This window comes from Mustela putorius, unplaced genomic scaffold (assembly GCF_011764305.1).
Source record: "Mustela putorius furo isolate JIRA1106 unplaced genomic scaffold, ASM1176430v1.1 tig00001433_pilon_pilon_pilon, whole genome shotgun sequence".
Lineage (NCBI taxonomy): Eukaryota > Metazoa > Chordata > Mammalia > Carnivora > Mustelidae > Mustela > Mustela putorius.
The window spans coordinates 1,130,353-1,139,006 of record NW_025421741.1 but is presented as its reverse complement, the minus strand read 5'-3'; the positions used below and the strand labels follow the sequence as shown (position 1 = coordinate 1,139,006).

The 8,654-nt window shown below is 42.8% G+C and overlaps 1 pseudogene; it reads left to right on the top strand.

Moving 5' to 3' along the window:
* Window positions 1–6,083: 6,083 nt before the first annotated feature.
* On the top strand, window positions 6,084–6,641 carry LOC101687041 (annotated as a pseudogene).
* The last annotated feature ends 2,013 nt before the right edge of the window (window positions 6,642–8,654 follow it).

Here is an 8,654-nt window from a genome sequence, read left to right as displayed (position 1 = left end):
GGAATTTTAGGTCTATGACAAAATTGACATAACTCCTGTCCCACAGAACTCCTGACGTGACGCACAGCCTCCCCAGTGGCAGTGTTCCCCCGAGATGGGACATTTGTTACCACTGAACCCACAGGAACAGGTCATCACACTCCAGGGTCCATGATTTGCTGCTCATTTGCTCCTGGCATTGTAGGCCCTATGGGCTCTTGGGTGCCCAACTGTGTGACAGAAGGGACCATCACGACAGGGTCCCACAGAGTGCTTTCACTCCCCTGGAAGCCCCCCGCTAGTCACCCTTCCCTCCCACCTGCCCTGGCCACGGCAGCCTCGGGTCCTCTCGCCGTGTTCTTGGCTCAGCCTTTCCCAGAGTGTCCTGTGGTGGGAACCACACACCCGGTGGTCTTTCCAGAGTGGCTGCTCTCAGAGTGGTCCGCCCCTCCAACGGCTCCTGTCTCTGTTCCTTCCCAGTTGTACTGAGTTACAGTCGACATTGTGCGAGTCTAAGCATTAATTTGCAACACTTCTGTAACGGAAAAGCTAGCACTTTGCAGCATAGCACATAATTATCATTTCTTTTGTGTGGGGAGAACATCTAAGATCTGTTTTAGCAACTTTCTAGTATTCAATGAAGTATTATTAACTATAATCACCACCATTCCTGAGAACTCACCGATCGTAAAACTGGAAGCTGTGTCCTTTGAACAGCACCTTCCTGACTCCCAGGCACTGAGCCACTGGCACGCGTCATTCTGCTCTGTGAGCTTGGACTTTCCAGATTCTATGCGCGTGTTCCTTTTCCTCGGTGTGGCTGTTTCACTGAGCACAATACCTTTCATCCACGTTGCCACAAATGGCAGGATTTCCTTCTTTCTTGTGGCTGAATAACATGCCGCGGCATATACAGACCACATTTTCTGTATTCACCAGTTGATGGACGCTCTGTTTGTTTCCATATCTTGGCTGTTGTGAATTAATGCTGCCTGGAGGTGGGAGTGTGGATACCGCTAAGATACCTTGGTTCATTTCCTTTGGAAATCTGCCCCTAAATGGGGCTGCTGCATCATAGGCTATTCCCATTTTTGGAGTCTGCACATGGTTTCCAGAGTGGTTGCACCAGCTTGCGTTCCCACCAGCAGTGTAGGAGGCTCCCCTTTCTCCGCATTCTCACCAACACCTGTCATTCCTGACTTGTTAATTTTGGCCATTCTGACTGGCGTGAGGTGGGATCTCACTGTGGTTTTGATTTGTATTTCCCTGATGCCGAGTGACGTGGAGCATCTTCTCATGTGTCCGTTGGCCATCTGGATGTCTTCTTTGCCAAAATGTCTGTTCATGTCTTCTGCTCATTTCTTGATTGGATTATTTGTTCTTTGGGTGTTGAGTTTGATAAGTTCTTTATAGATTTTGGATACTAGCCCCTTATCTGATATGTCGTTTGCAAATATCTTCTCCCATTCTGTCGGTTGTCTTTTGGCTTTGTCGACTTTTTCCTTTGCTGTGCAAAAGCTTTTAATTTTGATGAAGTCCCAATAGTTCATTTTTGCCCTTGCTGCCCTTGCTTTTGGCGATGTTTCTAGGAAGACGTTGATACGGCTGAGGTCAAAGAGATTGCTTCCTGTGTCCTTCTCAAGGATTTTGATGGATTCCTTTCTCGCATTGAGGTCTTTCATTCATTTTGAGTCTATTTTTTGGTGTGATATAAGAATATGGTCGAGTTTCATTCTTCTGCACATGGCTGTCCAATTTTCCCAACACCATTTATTGAAGAGGTTGTCTTTTTCCCATTGGACGTTCTTTCCTGCTTTGTCGAAGATTAGTTGAACATAGAGTTGAGGGTCTATTTCTGGGCTCTCTGTTCTGTTCCATGGATCGATGTGCCTGTTTTTGTGCCAGTACCATGCTGTCTTGATGATGACAGCTTTGTAATAGAGCTTGAAGTCTGGAATTGTGATGCCACCAACTTTGGCTTTGTTTTTCAACATTTCTCTGGCTACTCAGGGTCTTTTCTGATTCCATGTAAATTTTAGGATTATTTGTTCCATGTCTTTGAGAAAAATTGATGGTATTTTGATAGGAATTACATTGAATGTGTAGATTGCTCTAGGTACTATAGACATTTTCACTATATTTGTTCTTCCAATCCATGAGCATGGAATATTTTTCCATTTCTTTGTGTCTTCCTCAGTTTCCTTCATGAGTACTTTATAGTTACCTGAGTACAGATTCTTTGCTCCTTTGGTTAGGTTTATTCCTAGGTATCTTATGGTTTTGGGTGCAATTGTAAATGAGATCAACTCCTTTCTTTCTCCTTCTTCTGTCTTGTTGTTGGTGTAAAGAAATGCAACTGATTTCTGTGCATTGATTTTATATCCTGACACTTTACTGAATTCCTGTACAAGTTCTAGCAGATTTGGAGTGGAGTCTTTTGGGTTTTCCACATATAGTGTCATATCATCTGCAAAGAGTGAGAGTTTGACTTCTTTGGCAATTCAGATGCCTTTTACTTCTTTTTGTTGTCTGATTGCTGAGGCTGGGACTTCTAGTCCTATGCTGAATAGCAGTGGTGATAGTGGACAGCCCTGCCATGTTCCTGACCTTAGGGGAAAGCTCTCAGTTTTTCTCCATTGAGAATGATATTCTCTGTGGGGTTTTCATAGATGACTTTGAGGATATTGAGGTATGTACCCTCTGTCCCTACACTGTGAAGAGTTTTGATCAAGGAAGGATGCTGTACTTTGTCAAATGCTTTTTCAGCATTTATTGAGAATATCATATGGTTCTTTTCGTTCTTTTATTAATGTATTGTATCACATTGATTGATCTGTGGATGTCGAACCATCCTTGCAGCCCAGAAATAAATCCCACTTGTTCGTGGCGAATAATCCTTTTAATGTACTGTTGGATCCTGTTGGCTAGTATTATGGTGAGAATTTTTGCATCCATGTTCATCAAGGATATTGGTCTGTAACTCTCATTTTTGATGAGGTCTTTGGTCTTGGGATCTAGGTAATGCCGGCATCATAAAATGAGTTTGGAAGTTTTCCTTCCATTTCTATTTTTTGGAACAGTTTCAGGAGAATAAGTATTAATTCTTCTTTAAATGTTTGGTAGAATTCCCCTGGGAAGTCATCTGGCCCTGGGCTCTTGTTTCTTGGGAGATTTTTGATGATGGCTTTAATCTCTTTACTGGTTATGGGTCTGTTCAGGTTTTCTATTTCTTCCTGGTTCAGTTTTGGTAATTTATAGGTCTCTAGGAATGCATCCATTTCTCCAGATTGTCAAATTTGCTGGTGTATAGTTGCTCATCATATGTTCTTATAATTGTATGTATTTCTTTGGTGCTGGTTGTGATCTCTCCACTTTCATTCATGATTTTATTAATTTGGGTCCTTTCTCTTTTGTTTTTGATAAGTCTGGCCAGGGCTTTATCAGTCTTGTTAATTCTTTCAAAGAGCCAGCTCCTAGTTTCATTGATCTGTTCTTCTGTTCTTTTGGTTTCTATTTCGTCGATTACTGCTCTGATCTTTATTATCTCTCTTCTGCTGGGTTTAGGCTTTCTTTGTTCTTCTTTCTCCAGCTCCTTTAGGAGTAAGGTTAGGTTGTGTTCTTGAGACCTTTCTTTTTCTTGAGAAAGGCTTGTATCACTTTCCTTTCAGGACCACCTTTGCTGTGTTCCAAAGCTTTTGAATAGTTGTGTTTTCATTTTCATTTGTTTTCTTGAATTTTTTAAATTCTTTGATTTCCTGGTTGACCCATTCATTCTTTAGTAGGATGCTCTCTAGCCTCCATATATTTGGGTTCTTTCCAACTTTCCTCTTGTGATTGAGTTCTAGCTTCAGAGCATTGTGGTCTGAAAATATGTAGGGACTGATCCCAATCCCAATCAGGTACCAGTTGGGACCTGATTTGTGACCCAGGATGTATCGTTCTGGAGAACGTTCCATGTATACTGGAGAAGAAAGTGTATTCTGTTGCTCTGGGATGGAATGTTCTGAAAACATCTGTGATGTCCATCTGGTCCAGTGTGTCATTTAAAAGCTTTATTTCCTCATTAATCTTTTGCTTAGATGATCTGTCCATTTCAGTGGGGGTGTGTGTTAAAGTCCCCATACTATTATTTTATTATTATTGATGTGTTTCTTTGATTTTGTTATTAATTGGTTTATATAATTGGCTGCTCCCATGATAGGGACGTAGATATTTACAATTGTTAGATCTTGTTGGATAGATTCTTTAAGTATGATAGTGTCCTTCCTCATGTCTTACAGTATTCAGTTTAAATAGAATTTTTCTGATATAAGGATTGCCACCCCAGTTTTCTTTTGATGTCCATTAGCATAATAAATTGTTTTTCATTCCCTCACTTTAAATCTGGAGGTGTCTTTGGGTCTAAAATGAGTTTCTTCTAGACAGCATATCGATGGGTCTTTTTTTTTTTTTTTATCCATTCTGATACCCTGTGTCTTTTGATTGGGGCATTTAGCCCATTTGCATTCATGGTAACTATTGAGAGATACGAGTTTAGTACCATTATATTGCCTATAAGGAGACTGTTACTGTATATTGTCTCTGTTCCTTTCTGGTCTATTACTTTTAGGCTCTCTCTTTGCTAAGAGGACCCCTTTCAATATTTTCTGTAGGGCTGATTTGGTGTTTGCAAATTCTTTTAATTTTTGTTTGTCCTGGAAGCTTTTTCTCTCTCCTTCTATTTTCAATGACAGCCTAGCTTGATAAAGTATTCTTGGCTGCATATTTTTCTCATTTAGTGCTCTGAATATATCATGCCAGTCCTTTCTGGCCTGCCAGGTCTCTCTGGATAGGTCTGTTGCCAATCTAGTATTTCTACCATTGTATGTTACACACTTCTTGTCCGAGCTGCTTTCAGGATTTTCTCTTTGTCACTGAGACTTCAAAGTTTTACTATTAGACGATGGGGTGTGGACCCATTTTTATTGATTTTGAAGGGGGTTCTCTGTGCCTCCTGGATTTAGATGCTTGTTCCCTTTGACGTTTTATGGAAATTCCCTACTATAATTTGCTCCAGTATGCCTTCTGCTCCCTCTCTCTTTCTTCTTAGTCTGGGATCCCAATTATTCTAATATTGTTTCATCTTATGGTATCACTTATCTCTCAGATTCAACCCTCGTGGTGTAGTTGTTTGTCTCTCTTTTGCTCAGCTTCTTTATTCTCCATCATTTGGTCTTCTATATCACTAATTTTTTCTTCTGTCTCATTTTTCCTAGCAGTAAGAGCCTCTATTTTTGGTTGCACCTCATTATTAGCTTTCTTGATTTCAGCTTGGCTAGATTTTAGTTCTTTTACTTCTACAGAAAGGGATTTTCTTTCTCCAGAAAGGGGTTCTCTAATATCTTCCATGCCTTTTTCGAGCCCAGCTAGAACTTTGAGAATCATCATTCTGAACTCTAGTTCTGACATATTACCAATGTCCGTATTGATTAGGCCCCTAGCCACTGGTCCTGCCTCTTGTTTTTTTTTTTTTTTTTTTTTTTTTTTTTTTTTTTTTGTGGTGAGTTTTTCTACCTTGTCATTTTATCCAGATAAGAATATATGAATGAGAGAGTAAAATCCTAAAAGGGTCACAAAGATCCCAGAAAAATATACGCTAACCAAGTCAGAAGAGAGCTAAAACCAGGGGGAGAAGAAAGGGAAAATAAATATGTATATGCGGGTGCATGTGCACACACACACGTGTGTGTGTGTGTATGTATGTGTGTGTGTATATATATATAAAACAGAGCTATCCACTTGATTTTGGGTGTATTGTGGTCTCTTAGAAGAAACTACCTCCCAAAATTTTAAATAAGGAAAATAAGGGTAAACACGATGAAGGGATGGAATCTGACTGTAAAGGTGAACATTTAAAAGGATTCTTAAAAAGGAATTGATAAGTTGGTTGGAAAAAGAAAAAAAAAAGAGAATATGATCAGGCTGAAGCTAGATTTAGGGTATATTTTGATCTATTAGAAGAAATTACATCCTGGCGTGTGTGCACCTAATCTCAGCTGGTCTGTCCGAGACCCCCTGAGCACCAACCCTAGTCCCCCATGTGGTCCCATTTCTGCTCCAACAAGATGAAAGAAACTATCATGAACCAGCAGAAACTCGCCAAACTGCAACCACAAGTGTGCATTGGTGGGAAAGGAACTGCTCGCCAAAAGAAGGTGGTTCATAGAACAGCTACAGCAGATGATAAAAACTCCAGTTCTCCTTAAAGAAGTTTGGGGTAAACAATATCTCTGGTATTGAAGAAGTGAATATGTTCACAAACCAAGGACCAGTGATCCACTTTAACAACCCCGAAGTTCAGGCATCGCTGGCAGCGAACACTTTCACCATTACAGGTGAAAGAAAGAAAAAGAAGCTGACAGAAATGCTACCCAGTATCTTAAACCAACTTGGTGCAGACAGTCTGACTAGTTTAAGACTGGCTGAAGCTCTGCCCAAACAATCTGTGGATGGAAAAGCACCACTTGCTACCGGAGAGGATGATGATGATGAAGTTCCAGATCTTGTGGAGAATTTTGATGAAGCAAACTGAATTGAGTCAACTTCTGAAGAAGATAAAACTTAAAGAAGTTACTGGGAGCTGCTATTTTATATTATGACTGCTTTTTAAAATTTTGTTCATGGATCCGTTAAAATCTAGATCTTTAATATTTTTAAGCCCAAGCCCCTTGGACACTGTGGCTCTTTTCAATTTTTGCTTATACACAATTCATTCTTTGCAGCTTATTAAGCTGAAGAAGCCTGGGAATAAAGTTTGAAACAAGATTAATAAAGTTCTTTGCCTAAGAAAAAAAAAAAAGAAGAAATTATATCCCAAAATTTTAAAGAAAAAAACACCTGTATCTGTACAAAAAATAAGGTTAAATACAATGAAGGGATAAAATATAACAATGAAAAATTGAAAAGATTTTTTATAAAGGTATTGATAAAATAGTTTAAAAGGGTTAAAATAGAGGAAAAATTTTAAAAAATAGAATAAGAAAAAAATAAAATTAAAAAAATTTAACTTTGAAAGACAAAAGAATCATGGGAAAGAAGCCATGAATTCTATGTGCTGGGTTCCCCTAGCTCTGGAGCTCGGCTGTTCTCCTTGATCGGCGAGCTTGGTCTCGGCCGGATGTTCCTGCCGATCTTCTGGGGGCGGGGCCTGTGGCCGCGATCGCCAGGGTCTCTGCCCGCGTTGGAACTGGGCCGGCCTTGCCAGGGGCGGGGCTAAGTCATCCACTCGCCTTCGCGCTGGAGCTTTTGTGCCCCGAGCGCTCTCCGTAGCGCAGGGGAGGTCGGGAAGGAAGATGGCGGCGCCCAGTCTCCGGCCCGGAGGAGCTGAGAGCTCGGGGTCCCGCTCCTCAGTGCGCCCTCGGCTCAGTCCCTCCCGGCTCCCTGGTCTCCGGCCGCGCTCTGAGCTCCCCCGGCCTGTGCCCGAGTGTTTCTGTCTCTGGCGCACGGCCCCTTTTGGAGTCTCCAACCCCAGCAGATTCTTGCCGTGCACGCCTGTCGCACTCCGGGCAGAGGAAGGAGGGGTCTCCATGGATCTGCCGCTTGTGTGGTCCCTGCTCGAAGAGCAGTGTCCCGCCTGTGCATCGCATCACGGTTTAAGGTAACCCTGATCTGAGACCCCCGCTTCGGCTCTGTGTCTGCTGTTGGGTTCCCCACACTGATACCTGGGGGCTCTGCCACTCAGCCACCCCCTGGTTTTCTGTGATCCCAGGGACCTGAGACCACACTGTCCCCATGAGGGCTCCACACCCCCTCCACCCCCGACCCCCGCTCTGCCTCTGGAGTGACGACCCTCAGTGGGGCAGCCTTCTGCAGCTCTGATGTTGTGCTGCGCTGCTCCGCTGCTTGGCCGGGAGCTGGCTCCCCCGCTGCGGTCTCTCTTCCCGTGCCTTGCCTCGCGTCCTGCCTTCCTGAAAGTGTTCACTTTTCTGTTCCTAGAATGGCTGCTCCTCTTCTCTTCGATGTCCTGGGAACAGTGGCCTCCGACACTGCTCCCCTCTCCTGGGAACGGAGGCCCAAGGACATTCCCCTCCTCGCTGCTGCCACCGTCTCCAGCCACCCCCAGAATAAAATCTTACTTTCATCTATTTCAAGTTAATTTTTGCGAGCGTTGAATGAGAGGAGTCCAGTTTCAGAAACCAGTCCTGTCACTGCCCTGGATGTCGGCCAGTCCCATAAACGTGTAGTGGTTCCTCAGTCTGATCTTCATCTCCCTGGTGCTGCATGATGTGGACCGTTTTTCACATGCTTATTTGTCATCTGTATCTCTCCTGTGATGAGGTGTCTGGCAACATCTTTGGCCCGTTTTTTTTTTTTTTTTTTTTTTTTACATTTATTTATTTGTCAGAGAGAAATACAAGTCTCCCTCCTGAGCAGATGAGCAGTGTCGATCCCAAGACCCTGAGATCATGACCTGAGCCGAAGGCAGCGGCTTAATCCACTGAGCCACCCAGGCGCCCCTGGCCCGTTTTTAAATTGGCTTCTTGCCTTATCACTGTGTTATAAGAGTTTTTCTCTTTTGGATCATGGCACCGCAGCAGACATGGTTTGTCTTCTCAATCTCTTGACCGTGCCTTTCCCAGAACCAAGGTTTCTAGTTTGAATCAAGCCCACATTATGGATGTATTCCTTCATGGGTT